Below are 18,001 nucleotides of genomic sequence, written 5' to 3'. Positions count from 1 at the left end.
TTGATGCCACACTTTCTCAACCCCTCTTTTTTTCTCTCCCTTTTGTCTTTCCATGGAAAGGGTTCTCTCCCTTCTGCAGCACCTCCATTTTTCTCTCTTCCAATTCACTTCCATGAACCTCCCAGCTGGCACACTGTCTCCCTCCAATTGTGGAAATCTTTATGCCACTCCACAGATCAATTTCCTTGGTGTTCCAAGTGATCTCACCTCCACACAGCTGTGTTTGAGGGACAAGGAGAGCCCAGGATCCCCCTACTTCTCCTCCATCTAGTACATGAATTTTTTCCTGAAGTATAGAAAAACCAGACTTTCAAGAAAAAAGTACAGTATGAGGGAGAAAATGACATGTAATAATTACTAATAACATATATTGTAGTGACATTAGAAAAATAAAACACCTCTGAGGATAAAGAAGGAATCCAAGGGGCATCCAAAAAAAGAAAAACCATGTCACTTATCCAAGAGGAAATATCAGAGTGATATCAACATTCCAAGTAGCACATTTTAATACTGAGTCACATGTCCAAAGAAACAAAAGTTTAATTTAGTAGAGTTTCATACTTAGCCATATGTCATTCAAATATTCTGGCATATAGAAGAATCTGAAGAATAAAACAACCATCAAATTTAAAAGAAACAAGAAACAACTTACCCAAATACAAGTGACAAGCAATAAATGCAATCAGTCAAAATAAATAAAAATTAAAAGAACCAGAGTAATAGAAGCTTCAACTTAGGATATAGAAACCTGTGAAATGATAATTTCTATATTAATAACAAGCTAAATCAGACTATCTTTAAAACCATAACTTCTCTTGAAATCCTTGAAAGGCAGAGGTCTCAGAGTAACTAGCTCTAAATCTAAAGGAAACAAGGACCTCCAAGAGAAAGGAAGGTGAGCACTGGATTACCTAGAGCAAAGCATGGGAAGAGAATGGGGATGCCATACAAATCGGTAAGAATTTGGCTAACAATTTTAATAGACTGCTAGAGGCCAAGTATGGGATGGTATGAGATTACAGAAGCTCTAGAAGCCACAGACATGGGGTTATTTGCATTTACTAGCAAATCCTTCTCTGTGGACTTCTGTAGGTGCTCAAGAGAAAGATAGGGGCAACAAGGAAACTGGAGAATGCCTCCCACGGGTCCGGGCTTTGGGAAGGAAGACAGAAACCACTACTGGAAGACCCATTTTCGGGGCGCCTGGGTGGCGCAGTCGGTTAAGCGTCCGACTTCAGCCAGGTCACGATCTCGCGGTCTGTGAGTTTGAGCCCCACGTCAGGCTCTGGGCTGATGGCTCGGAGCCTGGAGCCTGTTTCCGATTCTGTGTCTCCCTCTCTCTCTGCCCCTCCCCCGTTCATGCTCTGTCTCTTTCTGTCCCAAAAATAAATAAAAAATTGAAAAAAAAAAAATTAAAAAAAAAAAAAAAAAAGGAAGACCCATTTTCTTCTCCCAATGGAACAAAAAACTTAAGTCCTGGTGAAGGAAGGCAAACTCTTTGGTCCCCAAGACACACGTGAAGACCCATTGCAGCTGTGGGAATGAAAGAGAGAGAGAGAGGACCTCTATCTTAGGGGAAGGGCAGAAAAATATCCTGGATTCAAAACTTAAGAGAATCCTTCCCACTATGAGAGAAGTGAAATCACTGAGAAAGCCCTACCCCAAGGACCAGGGTGCTAGTGGGCTGAAGCTGAATCAGGAAAACCTTCCCTTATGCTTTACACACTGTTGTAGAAACTGTTAATTCTTCAATACCCAGCCCAAATACCCCATGTTATGTTCGTCTCATTTCCTCCTATCATAGTCATTCATTCTTTTATTCAACAAATATTTGGGAATATGCTATATGTCTTTAGACATGAGGTTGCATCAGGGAACAAAACAGAGAAATCCTTTGTCTTCAAAGTGCTTATATAGGAGACACAGAAATAACCAAGTTCATAATGCCCAGCAGTAAAGAAGAGTAAAGCACTAGAAGTGGTTAAAGTTAGAGGGAGAGTGAATTTAGCTATAGGATAGTCAGTAAGGCCTCACTGACATTGAAATTACCATCTAGAAGAAGTCAGACATCAAGGGAGGGAATTATCCAGGGAAAGCTCTTTCCTGATAGATGAAAAACTGAAAAGGTTCTCATGCTGAGATACACTGAAGACACAAAAAAGAGGCCAGTGCGGTGAAGTCAGGTAAGCAAAGGGAAGCACAACTGATTCCTTCATATAACTTTTACCTAACCCTCTCCCTTGCACGTTGCAGCTACTACGTGAAAGCATGTTGTGTGCTTTGGCTAACACTGGCGCAGCCTGGCTTGTATTATGGTCCTCTCCTAACCTATAAACTGGGAAGGACCTTGTTTTATTTATTCATTTTGAACCTTCAGTGCCCGACACTAAATGTTAGCTCAATTACAGTCCAACTAACAGCAGCACTGGTATATTAAAACACACCATTTTCTAAAGCAGAAAAAAGAAAAACAATTTCAGCCTTAAGATTGAAGGAAGTTCTTTTCTTCAATCCCGAGTAAACCAATGATGAGTTGCTTCTCCTGGAAGGGCCACTTATTTCCTTTGTCCACCCCACTTATGAAACCAGTTCTGGGTCATTACGAACTTCTGCCATCATGGCAAGAATATATCTTAGCTGACCCAGACGGCCTGCTATATCCATGTAACAATTTTAATCTTTGTACAATTACCAAAGCAAGAACTGAAAGATAGATTGAGACTGAAACTGATTCTGTTCTTGAAGAACTTTTGAATTTTTGGTTTAGAAGACACCACGATTCTCTGGAATGGGTCTACATCTCAGAAAACTGCAATAATTAGGGTCCCACTGTTGGATTTCTGCTCAATCCATAGCAATCTCTCCTTAACTCCCACTACTCAAAGGTGAACAGTTGGTCAAATAATTTAGTGTCTTTGGTAGCCAATACAGGTGAAGGAAATAACCAGTATGCTGCCTATCATTAATCAGTTTCCTTATTTTCTAGTGGAGGGATGTCTATCAGATGAAACCTCATCTCTTATCACTCCAGCCTTCCATCACCCACAGGATTCTGGTGATCAGACACTGACAAACGTGTCTTTAATTGAAAATACAGCAGATTCTGTGAATTTGGCTCTTTGCTCTCTTCCCCTCCCTCTCTCAAAACAGGGATTCACATTTCTTACCAGAAAGAGAAGGTACCAGAAAGAAAAAGAATAGTGGTACATTTTCATATATTCATGTGTGATACTTTACAGAATCAGAATTCTCAACGAATATTATAAAGGGAGGTCAGATAGTTTAGCTTTGATACAAGAAACCATTTTAAAATTCTAATTAGATGGAAAAGGAATATGGTTTTTAAATTAAATTCTGCAATCACTTCAGTTTAAAATTTCCCTTTTGTTAAATAATAATAATAAAAAAACCCTAATGCAGTGTGCTAATACTGATACTTTTTTATCTACCAAGTTCCAAACAACTGCTGATTAAGAGAATGAAATTTCATCATAAGAGGGAAATTTAATGAATTCTCATGAACAATTAAAAAGATTATTTGCATATTTTTAGCCTATTGGAGGAAAAAATACCAAGCAGGAAAGGTTTAGCAATAATCACATGCTGAGAAGGAGTGGAAAGGGAAACATTAAATGCTTTTCTTTCCTCCTGAAGCCATGGATAGCATTTCAGGAGGCTTATTAGCATGCACATTGGAGTGACCTGATTTGCCAGTCCTCTCTGCACTTAGGCGGGTGTTTATTACAGGTGCTCCATCATTGGTATTTTTATCTCTCTAAGAAAAATCTGGAATATAGAGAGGACCCAGGCCCAATTATATTCATGATAGTATACAACAGCAATGGGAAGAAGGAAATTACCTCCAAACAAAGCTTGAGAAACGTTTGACAAGCTCTCTTTGGAGAGTCTATTTCATGACATTTACTCTTTGTCACCCAGTATCTGGTACACAGAGCCATCAAAAACATCTGTACCTGAAGTCATGGCAGGAGAGGCATGGAGCTGAAAAGAATACGAGCTTTAGATTCAGAAATGGCCAGCCACTTACTACCAAGTGACTCCAAACAAGACATTTTTTTACATTGCCAAAAGATCACACATGTGTGGGGTTGTAATAACATCTACATTTTAGGGTTGTGATGATCAGGAAAAAAATGCATTGTTTTTTTCAGTACAGTTTCCTATATATAGAAGGCACTCATTGCTTGGCAGCTAGGACATAAAACATTTAAATAATAATATAGATCCATTAGCAGATAAGCAGCACATCATTAATGGGAGAATACTCAAGTTAGTATCTAAAATGTGGGAAAACAATGTAGTCAATAGAGTCATCTTTGATTCTGAAGACCACGATGATTTCTGTTACCCTGTACCTTCTACCTGCACTTTTAATGAACCCTGACATTGGAATGACTATGCTTCTTTCAATAAGAAACAGGCAAACGGAAAACCCTGGCACATTCCCTGTGGCATGTGCTTTCACTGTCCCACATCTCGTTCCCTCTGCTCATTTTTATTTCTGCCACATTTCTGGTGGGCCGTGATGCTATGCTGACATTGTCCCACCCAGAGGTGCACTGCCCGGCTCTGTTTGCCTCACAGCTTTCTCAGGAGCCAGTAGCCCTTTCGGACTACACAAACATAGCCTGTAACTGCAAGATGAGAGGCATGGGAGGGTACAGTCAATGTCTCAGGCAACCTTCAACTAGTGGGAATAGGAGCCAGTAGAAAAATCTCTCCAGCCTCCCGTGAGTTGGAAGGAACACTCGAAAGCATGGCGTCATCTGTCAAAGAAACTTCCTGTTTCAGGCTCCATCTTCAGGGGTGCCCAAATTAAGCCACTTTTCAAAGATGGGATGGGTATCAGGTGTAATTTAGCTTTGGACACACTCAAAAGGCACACATAACTTGGATATATTATAATTTGAATAAGAAAGTGGGTATCGCTTTTCACAAAATCTTTTATACAGATGAAAGATGTGTGGTAAAAGAGGTGATGGACAGATCGTCAGGAGAAAAACATTTGGAAGCAACATTTGTCAACTGTACAGTACCTCTCACTCATTTAATGTGGTGTTATGTACAGACAGGTAATGAACTCTTACGAGATACCAGAGATGGAAATGCAGAAGAGAATCTTGGTGGACAATACATTTTACAACTTTCTTTTCTTAGATAATGCGCTCCAGGATGAATTTTATATTTCTAGATGAAAAAAAAATATGTCGTTTGCCAACACCTACGCTAATAGTACCAGAATTTTTAACTTCTCATTGTGAAAGATTTTCCAGATACATGAAATATACGGATGAATATAAGGAATCCCATGTAACGATAACCCAGCTTCAACATTTGCCAACAATTTATTACTCTTAATTTTATCTATTCTCTCATTTTTCCTTGAGTATTTTAAAGCATCTCTAAGACATCATATCATTTTATCCATAAATAGTTCGGTATTTATTTTTGCCAAATAAGGGCATTATTTTACATAACCGCATGCCATCGTCATGCCTAACAAAATTAATATTAGTATCTTAATAAAATCTTATGTTGAGTCCTCATTAAATTCTCCACTTGTCTCAAAAATGTCTTTTATGGTTAACTCATTTGAATCAAGATCCCAAAAAGGTTCTACATTATATTTGATTGTTACACTTTTTGAATATCTTATGATTTATTACAGTTCCTCTTTCACATTAAAAATAAGTTTATTGAGCTATAATTAAGGTATAATAAAAGGTACAGGTTTTAAATGAACATTTTAGGAATTCTGATGAACATATACATTAGGATAACACTCCAATCAATATGTGGAATATTTTCACCATGCCAGAATGTTCTCTAATGTTCCTTTATAATCACCACCCTACCCCACGACAACTGAGACAACCATTAGTAAGATTTCTAACATCATAGCTTCGTTTGACTCTTCAAGAACGACATATAAATAAAATGGTAGGATGTGTACTCTTTGTGACTGGACTTTTCTTCTCTCAACATGCTACTGAGATTTATCCGTGCTGTTGCTTTATCAGTGTTACTACCGGAGACTAGTAGTCCGCTGAATAAGTAGGTCACTATTGGTTTATCTATTCACCCTAAATAAAGCTGCCCTGAATATTCTTCTACAGTATTTTGTGGATTTTTTTAAAATTTCTCTTAGACAATACCTAGGAATTACCTAGGGAATTCCTCAGTTATATGGTAAGTGTGCGTGTGATTTTTTTTAACGTTTATTTTATTTTTGAGACAGAGAGAGACAGAGCATGAATGGGGGTGGGGGGTCAGAGAGGAGACATGAATCTGAAACAGGCTCCAGGCTCCGAGCTGTCAGCACAGAGCCCAACGCGGGGCTCAAACTCACAAACCACAAGATCATGACCTGAGCCGAAGTTGGCCGCTTAACCGACTGAGCCACCCAGGCACCCCGGTAAGTGTGTGTTTTAACTTTATAGAAAAAAAATCACAAAACTGTTTAATAAAGGGCTAGTGTTTTAAATTTCCACAAGTAATATATGAGGGTTCATGCTGCTCCACACCTTTATCAAATTTGATGTTTCAATCTTTTAAAAATTTGGCCATTCTAATGGGGGTCTAATGGTAACATATTCTGTTTTAAATTTTTATTTAAAAAAATTAAATATTTATTTACTTGAGAGAAAGAGAGAGAGAGAGACAGAGAGAAAAGGAGACACAGAATCCAAAGCAGGATCCGAGCCCAACGCGGGGCTGGAACCCACAAGCAGCAAGATCATGACCTGAGCTGAAGTTAAGACACCCAACCGACTGAGCCACCCAGGCACCCCTCAATTTTTGTTTATGATGGCTAATGATGTTAAAGCCTTACTATGTACTTATTGGTCATTCTGTTTTCTTTTCTAAATTGTCTGAATTCTTTTGTCTCTTTTTATTTTGTCTTCTGCTTCATATGTTCTAAAAGTTGTTTATATATACTGGATTCAAGTCATTTGTAAGATATCTGTATTGCAAAAATTGTCACCCACTCTGTGGCTTGCCTATTCATTTTCTTATTTTTTTTCTTGAAGAGTAAATGTGTTAAGTGTGTTAATGAAACCCAATTTATCATTTTTCTTCTTTAATTATAGTGCCTTTGTGTCCCTTTTAAAGAGAGTATTGCCTACTCTCTGTTACAAAAATATTCTCTTCTTTTTTCTTACAGTTTTATAATTTTAGCTTTTACATTTAGATCTGTGATCTATCTCAAATTATCTTTTTTGCATGTATGATTTGAGAATGGAATTAAATTTCTTTTCTTTTTCTTTTTTTAAAAAAAGTTCTTTTTCTTTCTAAAATAGATATCTAGTTTCTCCAGAATCAGTGGTTGAAAGACTATCCTTTCTCCCATTGAATTAACTTGTTGCCATTGCGAAAATCAATCTATATGTGGATCTGTTTCTGAACTCCCAGTTCTGTGGCACTGATCTATCTGTCTCCATGTACATCAGTATTTAAACTGTCTTGTTTCCTGTTACTTTATCTTGAGTCTTGAAATCAGGTTGGTGAACCTCTCAAACTTTTGCCTCCTTTATCAATATTGTTTTTGACTGCTTTATGTCCTTTGCATACCCATATAAATTACAGAGTTAACTTATTAGTTTCTATAAAATAGCCCAAGAGAATTTACACTGGGGTTGTAGTGAATAAATACCGATGAATTTATGTAGAATTCATGTCTGAGTATCAGTACTGAATCTTTCAATCCATGAACATGGTATATCAGTTTACTTAGGTCTTCCTTTATTTATTTCATCAATGTTTTGTAGCTTCCAGTTTTTGGGTCTTACACATATTTTACTAACTTTATTTTTAAAATAGTTGATTGGTTTTGCTACAGTTTATAAATAATAGCTTTACTGTATTTTCCAATTAATTGTTGCTTGTGTATAGAACTACAATTGATTTTTGTATATTGGATACTGCAATGTTGGCATATTCAACTATTAGTTCTAGTGGAGTTTTGTTTTTGTACATTCCTTATGATTTTCCAACATAAACAAGCATGCCATGTGCATTTTTCATTTTTCTCAGATGTTAATACCAATGAGCATAGGACAGAAGAATCACATTATTAACTAATTATTGTGAAGTAAATAAGGAGCGTAAAGCATGTACTTTCCCATAGGTGTTTCTTATTCACAGCACTATACAAATATTGTTAGATAAAATGAGATTTCATTTGGCTTAGTGCTATTTGACAGTAGGTGAACTCTTACCCCAAATTTGGATGGTATTTAGTTTTCTGTATTTTCTATTTTATGCACAAATAAATGCATAGAAATATTATTGCATTACCAGCCAAGAAAAATGTCATATGGGCTTCTCAAACACTTGTGTCACAAGCAAAGGAACTTCCCACAAGGCCATACCTGCACATGCTGACTAAACATTGTAGCATATGCACTATGCATGATTTCAATTGTCAGTAATTCCAATGGAGCTTTTTGTAGTGACAGGAACAGAGTATCTGATTTGAAATTGCCAACAGCTACTAGAGGAAGTTTCTTAGTTGCCAATTCAGATAAATATGGGGAAATAGAAAATTGGTCCTGTACACTATAAAATTTCCTCCTTGCATGCCACGGATGATGTTGATGGGAACTGCTTTGAGCTTGTCATAAATCCCAGCTGTCAAACTTTAAAGTCAAAGCAATGCACACTCCCTGTGATTACTCAGGTCAAACTGTTCCTCTTACAAAGCTCATCTCCAGATAAATCTTGCTGGCATCAAGTTCTGTCTTGATTAGCAAATAAGGCTGGTCACAGTGTGTCCTCTATAACCTATGGCCTAGCAAAAATGTATATGTGATGCTCACTATTAATCTTCCTGTCACGAAAAAAGACGACATAGACGTAGCATTGGGGAATTAGGCTCCAGAAAGGAAAACAAAGACAACATTGCAAACATTTCAGAATGCCTGCATTTTGTTTCATGGTGATATTGTTTCCAACTATTCCCAATGTGCAGATACTCACAAGGGAGAGACACATTCAAAGATGCAAATTCTCCTCTGTTAAATTATGACTGACACATGCACAATATCTGCTGTCCGCCTGATGTGGGGAGAAATGTAAGCAATTAATTTCTAGAAATGAGAAAAAATGTCCTTATCCTAGTTCCAGAGGAAGTAAAATAAGACAGGGATTTTGAACATTATTTTTCAAAACAATATTACAATTAGCATCATCAATAATGGCAAAGCAAACAAAGAGATTTTGTTTTCTTCCTCTCAAGAGAAACACTTTTCTTAGTGTTTGCTACATGAAATAAATAGCAGATGTATGAAGAATGGAAAAATGATTAATAGCTGGGCTAATACCCAAGAGACATGGAGTTGGAGTCTGCCCTAGTATTTTTTTTCTTGTATTTGAGACATGAGGTTTATCTAAGTTATAGAGACTAATAAATAGAATGAACACTCATCTACACACTGCCTATCTTAAGAAAAAGAACACTGCCAATAATTTATGAACTTCCTGTGAACTCTCTGCGATCCATTACCTTGCCTCTCTTCCTGAACTGTTTTATCCTTCTCTTGCTGTAGACTTATTTATCTATTCCTAAAAATGAATTATTCAATTATGAAGTGCTTTCGGACTTCATGTAATTATTATTCTTGCTGTGAACAGTTCTGCACATTTTCTAAAACATTTTGGGAGATTTATTTTTGTCCATGCAGCCACATTTGCTTTGTTTTTACTGTCACATAATATTCCATCACATGAACATATGACACTTTGGTTCTCTCTCTTTTTTTTTTTTAATTTTTTTTTTAATGTTTATTTATTTTTGAGACAGAGAGAGACAGAGCATGAACGGGGGAGGGTCAGACAGAGAGGGAGACACAGAATCTGAAACAGGCTCCAGGCTCTGAGCTGTCAGCGCCGAGCCCGACGCGGGGCTCGAACTCACGGACCGTGAGATCATGACCCGATCGAAGTCGGATGCTTAACCGACTGAGCCACCCAGGCGCCCCTGGTTCTCTCTCTTCAGTGGACATTTGAGTTGTTTCCAGTTTTCTTACTACTACAAAAGATGCTATACATATTCTGATACATTTCTCCTGTAGACGTGGGCTAGAGTTTCACTAGGATATGTACTTAAAAGCAGAATTATTTGGTTGTTTTACACTTTGCTGAAACACACCAAAAGTCTCTAAAGTGGTTGTTCTAGTTCCCATTCTCACTAGAAATATACAATGATTTCTTGGTACCACATATTTCAGTATTGTTAGTCTTTTAACATTTTGCCTACCCTAAAGATAAGAAATGGTCCATTGTTTTTTAGCCTTTTGCTGACTGACTTCTGACTTTCACAAATATTGCTGCTATGAATACTGGTGTACCTTTGATTGATTTTTGAATGCAAACTATCTGAAATAAATTCTCCTTGGTTGAAGTGTAATATACTTTAAAACATATTTTATTTATTCTTTTAAGTTTATTTATTTATTTTGAGAGAGAAAGAGCAAGCAAGGGAGGGTCATAGAGAGAGGAAGAGAGAGAATCCCAAGCAGGCTTTGCTCAGTGTGGAACCTGATGTGGGGCTTGACCTCATGACAGAGAGATCACAACCTGAGCTGATATCAAGAGTCAGATGCTTAACTGTCTGAGCCACCCAGGTGCTCCTAAAATATATTTTAAAAATATTTTAGTTATGGTTTATTAGTGTTGTGTCAAGGAATTTTGGGTCTGTATTTGTGAAGACACTGGTTGATAGTTTTCTCTTTTGTCATATAATTTTTTTTATCAGCTTTGGTATTAGAGATTTTCTGGCTTCAAACACAAGTTAGTCTTAGCCAGTGATTCTCATTCTTGTGTTTTCTGAAACAGTTTATGTTATTTCTTCCTTGTATGTTTGACAGATCTTACTATATGATTCTTGAGGTTTATTTGAATGATTTTTATAAGCAATTCAATTTATTTCATATATACTGGGCTTGCAGATTCTTTGTTTCTTTTTGTATCAATTTTAAAAGGTTGGATTTTTCAAGAAAATGTGTCCCTTTCATGTCAATTTTAAAATTTGTTGGCATGAGGTTTTCATGATGTTCTCTCATTATCTGTCTAATGTCTGTATGAACTGTGGTGATAATTCCTTTTTCATTGCTGATTTGGTGATTTATATTCTTTTTCTTCATCAGTATAGCTAAAAGATCTTGTTAATTAGTTTGTTTTTTCGAGGGCTAGCTTTTGGTTTGATTGATACTTTGATTTCTAAAATAAGTTTCCCTTTAAGTAATACTTTGTATCTCACCAATTTTGATATATTTTATCATTTACCTCAAAATATATCTTTTTTTAAAATAATTTTTTCATGTTTATTTATTTTTGAGAGAGAGACAGAGCGTAAGCAGGGGAGGAGCAGAGAGAGAGGGAGACACAGAATCCAAAGCAGGCTCCAGGCTCCAAGCTGTCAGCACAGAGCCCGACCCGTGGGGCCTGAACCCAAGAGCTGTGAGATCATGACCTGAGCCGAAGTGGGTCACTTAACTGAGCCACCCAGGCACCCCAACCTCAAAATATAACTTAATTTCCCTTAACATTTTGTCTTTTTCTCTTGTATAATTTTAAATTTATGCTGTTTAATTTCCCACTACAGTAGCTTTTCCTAGATATCTATTATTAAAAATATAATTTGCATGATTTTAACAAATGTTAATTTATTGAGGCTTATTATATTACTCAGAATATATTTCTCTTTAATGAATGTTCTATGTGCACTTGAAAAATATTTATTCTGAAGTTGCTAGATGTAATATTCTACTTGAGAATATTCTTTTCTGTTAGTAATATGTTGTAATAATAATCATAGTTTTTTATAACTATAAGTAATATACTTATATATAAAACTAAGTAATAATAGTTTTTTACCCCAAATGTATGTTGAATTTTGTCAAATGCATTTTACCTATAGTTGAAAATGATCCCATGGTTTTCATGTTTAAACATGTTTGATATGGTAAATTATACTTATTGATTTTCAAATGTTAACCTAATTGATTTTCTGGGATAAATTCTATGTAAAATTTTTTTTTTACATATTGTTTGAGTTGATTTGCTAATATTTTGTTATTTTTGCATCTATGTTTGCGAGGGGTATTTGTAATTTCTCTCTCTCTCTCTCTCTCTTTCATTGTCCATGATAGATTTGTATGTTGTCTATCTGATTTCAGACTTACTGTTAGTTACATAGTCAAGACATATGGAACTAGCAAAAAATACAGGTAGATTAAAGAAACAGAGTAGAAAGTCCAGAAATAGGACAACAAATTTATGGACAATGGAGTTTTTACAAAGTTCTTAAGGCACTTATATAGAAAAAAACTTTTTCACACTAATATTAATGGAAAAAACTACCTATATGCAAAAATGAGAATCAACTTTTTACTTTACACTATATCTAAAAATTAGCTTGAATGATAAATCAAAATATGAAAGCTAATCCTATAGAATTTCTGAACGATAACATAGGAGAAGATATTTATGCAGTACCGGATTAAACAATGTTTCCTTAAATAGGACATAAATCATTAAAAATTTGATAAAATTATACTTTATTAAGATTATATTATTTGATTCTTCAAAAGATAACATTAACAAAACCAAAATGGCTGACTTAAGACGGGAAAAAATATTTGAAAAAATGATTCTTACAAAGAAATTGTAACCAAAATATACAGATAACTCTTAAAATTCTATATTAAGAGACAAACCACTTAATAGATGATAGAGAAAAGATTCAAACAGATATTTCACAAGGTTTAAAAATAGCCAATAAGCACATGAAAAGATGCTAAAAATTATTAGTTCACAGGACAATTCAAGTAAAAAAAACCACAAAGAAATATCATGACCTACTCTCCAGAACTGCCTTTTTTCCTTCTAAAGACTGAAATATTAATTGCAGGCAAGCATGTAGAGCCACTGAACTCTTCTACGCTGCAGGTAGAAATGTGAAACAGTAATACCACCTGTAAAATCATTGGTCAGATTCTCAAATAGTTAAGCTTACACTTACCTGATGCCATTCCCCAATCCATTATATAGAGTGAAAGAAGGGAGACACCCAAAGTGTCCATACTTTACAATTCCATTGATACAAAATTCTAACAGCCAAAAAAAATAATCTATAATGACAAAATCTGGATCGCTTTGTGACTAAGAGCAAAGGTGGGCTGCACTTCTGAGAATGCAGGGTACATTCACTATCTTGACCGGGGCGGCAGTTTCATGGACGTATTCATCTGTCAGAGTGCACAACTTGCACCTCTTAAGTGGATGTGGCTTCTTTTATATACATTTCCCCTGAGTAAAGTTACGAAAAATCATGTATGCAAACCCAAAAAAACTTTATAAATTAATTATTAAAGGGCAAATCTCACAGTTCAGTGACTTTTGGTAGAGTTAATTCTTAAAAAGTGGAGTAATTAAGCAGGATTTGCCCATATCTACTTTGCCAGACTCTGTCTTAATGTGTTTACAGCACCACAGAACGAGACAGAAGCCTGCATTCTTCTGTAACCTTTTATCAAACTATTGCCTTCACCTGGAATCTTCTTCCTTTCTCTGTGTTCCTTTAGAATTCCCCTTCATTTTTTTTTAAAGTTTATTTACTTATTTTGAGAGAGGGTGCACACACACAAGCAGGGGAGGGAGGAGAGAGATGGGAAGAGAAAGAGAACTCAAGCAGTCTCCTCACTGTCCGTGCAGAGCCTGACGCAGGGCTTGAACTTTCCAACTGTGAGATCATGACCTGAGCCGAAATCAAGAGTTGGACATTCAACCGACTGAGCCACCCAGGCACCTCTCATCTTTTTTTCTTTTTTTAAGTTTATTTATTTATTTTAAGAGACAGAGAATGAGAGAAGTGAGAATGAGCGGGGGAGGGGCAGAGAGAGATGGAGAGAGTGAATCCCAAACAGGCTCTGAGCTGTCAGCCCAGCAGGGCTCAATCTCACAAACTGCGAATCATGACCTGAGCCGAAATCAAGACTTGATCTCTTGAGCCACTGAGTCACCCCGGCTCATCTTTTAAGACCTGACCATCAAACATCCTCTTTTTTTTTTTTTTTTTTTTTGCCCCCTTATACTTCCTGGATGTTAACAGCTTCTGCCTATAAACCTTTTCAATTTGTGTGTGTTTCCCTGCCATCATAGAATTTCACTTACTCTGCATTCTTCTAGAGGTAGTTGTGTGAACATCAACCTTCTTCACTAGATTTGAAACTCTTTAACATCCGATTGGGTGCTCTGGGCTCTGAAACAGGCCGAGGACCTAAGGGACAGATATTAAATGCACAGTTAGTTGAAGTTAAACTTAATCATTTTCAAATTTAGTTAATTTAGAAATAGGTCACATTTTCCGATTATAAGCCTTTTAGGGGAAAGATGGGCAGCGGTGTATGCTGTTAAGGTTAAAGAAAAACACTCATAAAGAAGGGGTCTCTGGAGAGAAACTTCGAGTTACCTGTGAAAAACATATGGCATCTTCTTCCCTCCATTAAGGGGAAAATTTCTTAGTTTTGTTCTAAAACTTAAATCACTTCTGAATAGATGGGGCTTTCCAAATGATGAAGTATTTGCTTTTTAAATACTGCACAGAAGCTTTCAGGCTTCTTAGAATTTCTGTGAAGCATTTTCAAATTTTCAAAAGTACTTTCAAACATCTCAATTTTTGCTAATGTGTAGATGCCACTTTCAAAACCAAATTGCACCAGACAAAATTAAACATGGAAAGAAGACTTTATTCCAGGCTATTGCAACAGAGGAAAGACCAGAACTCAGTCTGAGCTTTTAAGACTCAGGGCGGAGGGACTATTGGCCTTCTGTTTGCTCACTGACTGTAACCAAAGGAAAAATAAGTTTTCATGCGTCTTCATAATGGAAGATAGTTTTGCACATGGAGCAAAGCAGCCAGGAAGGGAAGTTAGGCTCCAACCCTCGGACAGAGACTGGGAAGATAGGAACACTATCTTCCTCAGTGGTGTCCTGTCAATGGGACAGACCCAAAGTCATGCAGAAAGACCACGTTGGATTGTAAAACTAGCAAGAGGCTCTTAAAAAGTTTTGCATCTCAAAGGGACAAAGAAAGATTTCACAATGACAAGTTTTCTAAAGTAAATGTTCTAAGAAAAGGATGCAGAGAGGCCCTGGTGGTTAGGTCATCTGGATTCTGTAGGGCCTGGGTGAAAGGGAGGTCAGGGGCCTGGAGGCAGGAAGAAGACAGTCTACGTATAGTCAAGCTGAGGGAAATATTGAGGTTATCTTGATCACTGCCTTCTTTAACTAATGATTTTATGTTTCTGACACTGAGCCTTTAGCTTGGCCAAATTAAACTTTGCTTAATTGTCCTTAAGCAGAGAACTGGTCCCTTGATCTGGAAAACAGAGGCTTCAAGGGTATGTCATTTTGCTCTCTGCCAAGCTGAATGTGGATAATAATAGAGTTTTCTTCCAATACTTCAAGGCCAGAGCAAGGACAAGATAGCTTCAAGTGGCCCAGCTATAGTTGCACAAAAAATACTTTAATAGGGATAATTTTTCCTAATTGATCAAGAAAATGAATCTCTCCTCCAATAGTAATGAAAATAGAATTGATAATGCTTGCTGTGCACTAACTTAGGTCTTTACCATACTGTTGGTTGAAAACGATGCAGCATACATATTATTTTGGGAGCAGAGAGGTTGAATTTAATCAGTGCCTTTTGTTTTCTTGCTATTTGCTTTGATTGCTACAGTTTAGCAGTTTGGCTCTGTTGAGTCATTATCTGTTCCTCTCTTTCCTTTCTTACTTCTTTTTGTTTCATTAGCATCTTTATTTTATAATTTCTTTATTGTTTGAGCTGTGGTGCTCAGTGTTTAAATGATTGTTTTGTTTCTAAATTCTTTTTTCATCAGAAACTTATTTCAAACTAAAGTAGTCTGAACAAATCTGAGGTCTACTTTGGAATTGTATTTCTTTATATGCTTGCGATAGAGTTAAATAGCACAGTATTGAATGATGTGAATAATTATGTAAATTAGGATAATATGCTATAGGTTGGGAAAGCTAATTGATTGCATTGATAGCTCCAATTAATGGCCTCACTACATCCATGCTCTTTGTAGTGTGATTTTGCTGCTCCTCTCATCAAGAAGATGATTCATGATTCACTCCTTGAATCTGTGCTGGTCTTGTAAGTTGTTTTGACCAATAGAATGAAGCAGAAGACATTTCTGCCAGTTCCAAGCCTAGCAACTCTAGTAAATGCCTGCATCTTCTGGGACAATAAGCCTGAACTAGCCATTGGGAGGAACAGAGACCACACTGAGGAGAGATGAGTCCCAGTTGAGGCTATCCTAGACCAGCCAGCCCCTACCCATCTAACAAATTGAGTGTAAGTGCATGGTCAAGTCTAGTCAAGATCAGCCACACCTGTCCATATCAGCAGACCAACTGATTGATTCACAGACTCAGAGCAAAAATAAATGTATACATTTTCTACCAGTAGGGTATTGTGGCTGTTTGTTACACACCACTATTATAGTATTAAGGAACTGATACATTAACTTTCTTTTTCCTATTATGGCACACACTTACTCCCACCTAATTATTTCAAACATCTGATGAGTGTCATACAGTGGTAAATACTAAATAGGCACAGAAACACATATCAACAACCTTCTTTCAGTTGATATGCTCCTGTGAGAGACAGAAGGAAAAACCATCAACACTTTGTAATAAAGTGTGATGTGTTATATCAGATGAGCATAGACTTCATGAAGTCCCCATAGGGGTTATTTAACTTAAACAGGCATCAAATGATCTTCCTGGCAGTGACTGAAATGTGTGGAATCGTGAATGAGGATGAGTAGAAGATAAGTTAGTTAAAAAGGTGTGACAAAAAGAGCATTCTAGAAAGCAGCAAATTATTTTCTAAATCACAGGAGCAAAAGCTACTGAAAAATGGTAAACATTTAAAAATAATGACCTATATGGGTTTAGCAGAGATGATTTGGGGAATTAGAGCAGAAAACAGATTAGAGCATACATTTCCTTGTGTTCTGACATTTTGATCTCTATTCTGAAAATTACAGAAAAATGAAGATAATTAAGAATTACAATTGATGTGATTCTTCTAAGGATTTCAGGAGCTCTTGATGATTACCATGAAAAAAATAAGGGAAAGTGAAATCTATGAAATATGCAGGAGGAGGCTACCATAGTAATTCAAATAACAAGTGAGAAGGATGTGGTATATACCTGCAGCCTTGGAAATGGTGCAAAGAGAGAAAAGAGTAAGAAGGATAGAGACCTTGCACTAATATTCAACAAATAGGTATAGGGATAAGGAGAAATGAAGGGAAAAAAAAGAACCACCACATATTTGGAACAAAACCCAGAAATTAAGCTAGTAAAGGGCATCAGTTATAGAGCTTAGTATTCCATGGGAACTTCCAGAAGTTTCTGAGGGAGTCTGACTGAGTGACTGAGTGACCACTGAAAGATGGAAAGACAAGCATGGTAGAAACTTTGAACTCAGAAATATTTGAGGACTAAATGTATGCCATAAATTATGCATGAATTTTAATCTCATGGCTGTATCTTCGTTAGTGAGAGTTTCTCAAAAGAAGATGGAGTAGATGACAGAAATGGCCACATAATCTTTCCTTGATTTGGGAGATAGAATCTCTTTCTATACCACTGCAATCTGGGCAGCACATGGGACTTGATTTGACTTAAAAAAGCAATGGAAGGGAAACTATAAATTCTGAGCCTGACCTCAAGAGGCTTTGGTAAACCTCTCACTCTTGCGACCTTGTTACAACCAAGTGTGCAAGTCTGGGATAACCTGCTGGGACTAACAGACCACATGTAATAAAGACAAGCCATTCTACTTAACATCCCTTTTGACGAATTAGCCTCAGTCTACCGAGAGCTGGCCATAGGCGCATGAGCACGCCCTGCTGAGACCAGTTGAAGAAGCTTCTAGTTG

The 18,001-nt window shown here is 36.7% G+C and overlaps 1 long non-coding RNA gene across 1 annotated transcript in view; it reads right to left on the bottom strand.

Moving 5' to 3' along the window:
* The window catches only part of LOC125914490 (uncharacterized), a 114,734-nt gene that overhangs the window by 58,283 nt on the left and 38,450 nt on the right, over positions 1–18,001 (bottom strand). Inside the window, exon 2 of the long non-coding RNA XR_007455322.1 lies at positions 14,197–14,302. This is a non-coding gene — a long non-coding RNA (uncharacterized LOC125914490). The remainder of the gene's footprint in view (positions 1–14,196; positions 14,303–18,001) is intronic.

Source organism: Panthera uncia, assembly GCF_023721935.1.
Source record: "Panthera uncia isolate 11264 chromosome D3 unlocalized genomic scaffold, Puncia_PCG_1.0 HiC_scaffold_8, whole genome shotgun sequence".
In the NCBI taxonomy this organism is placed as follows: domain Eukaryota; kingdom Metazoa; phylum Chordata; class Mammalia; order Carnivora; family Felidae; genus Panthera; species Panthera uncia.
The sequence above is the reverse complement of the archived record's forward strand: the minus strand, read 5'-3'. Positions and strand labels throughout refer to the sequence as shown.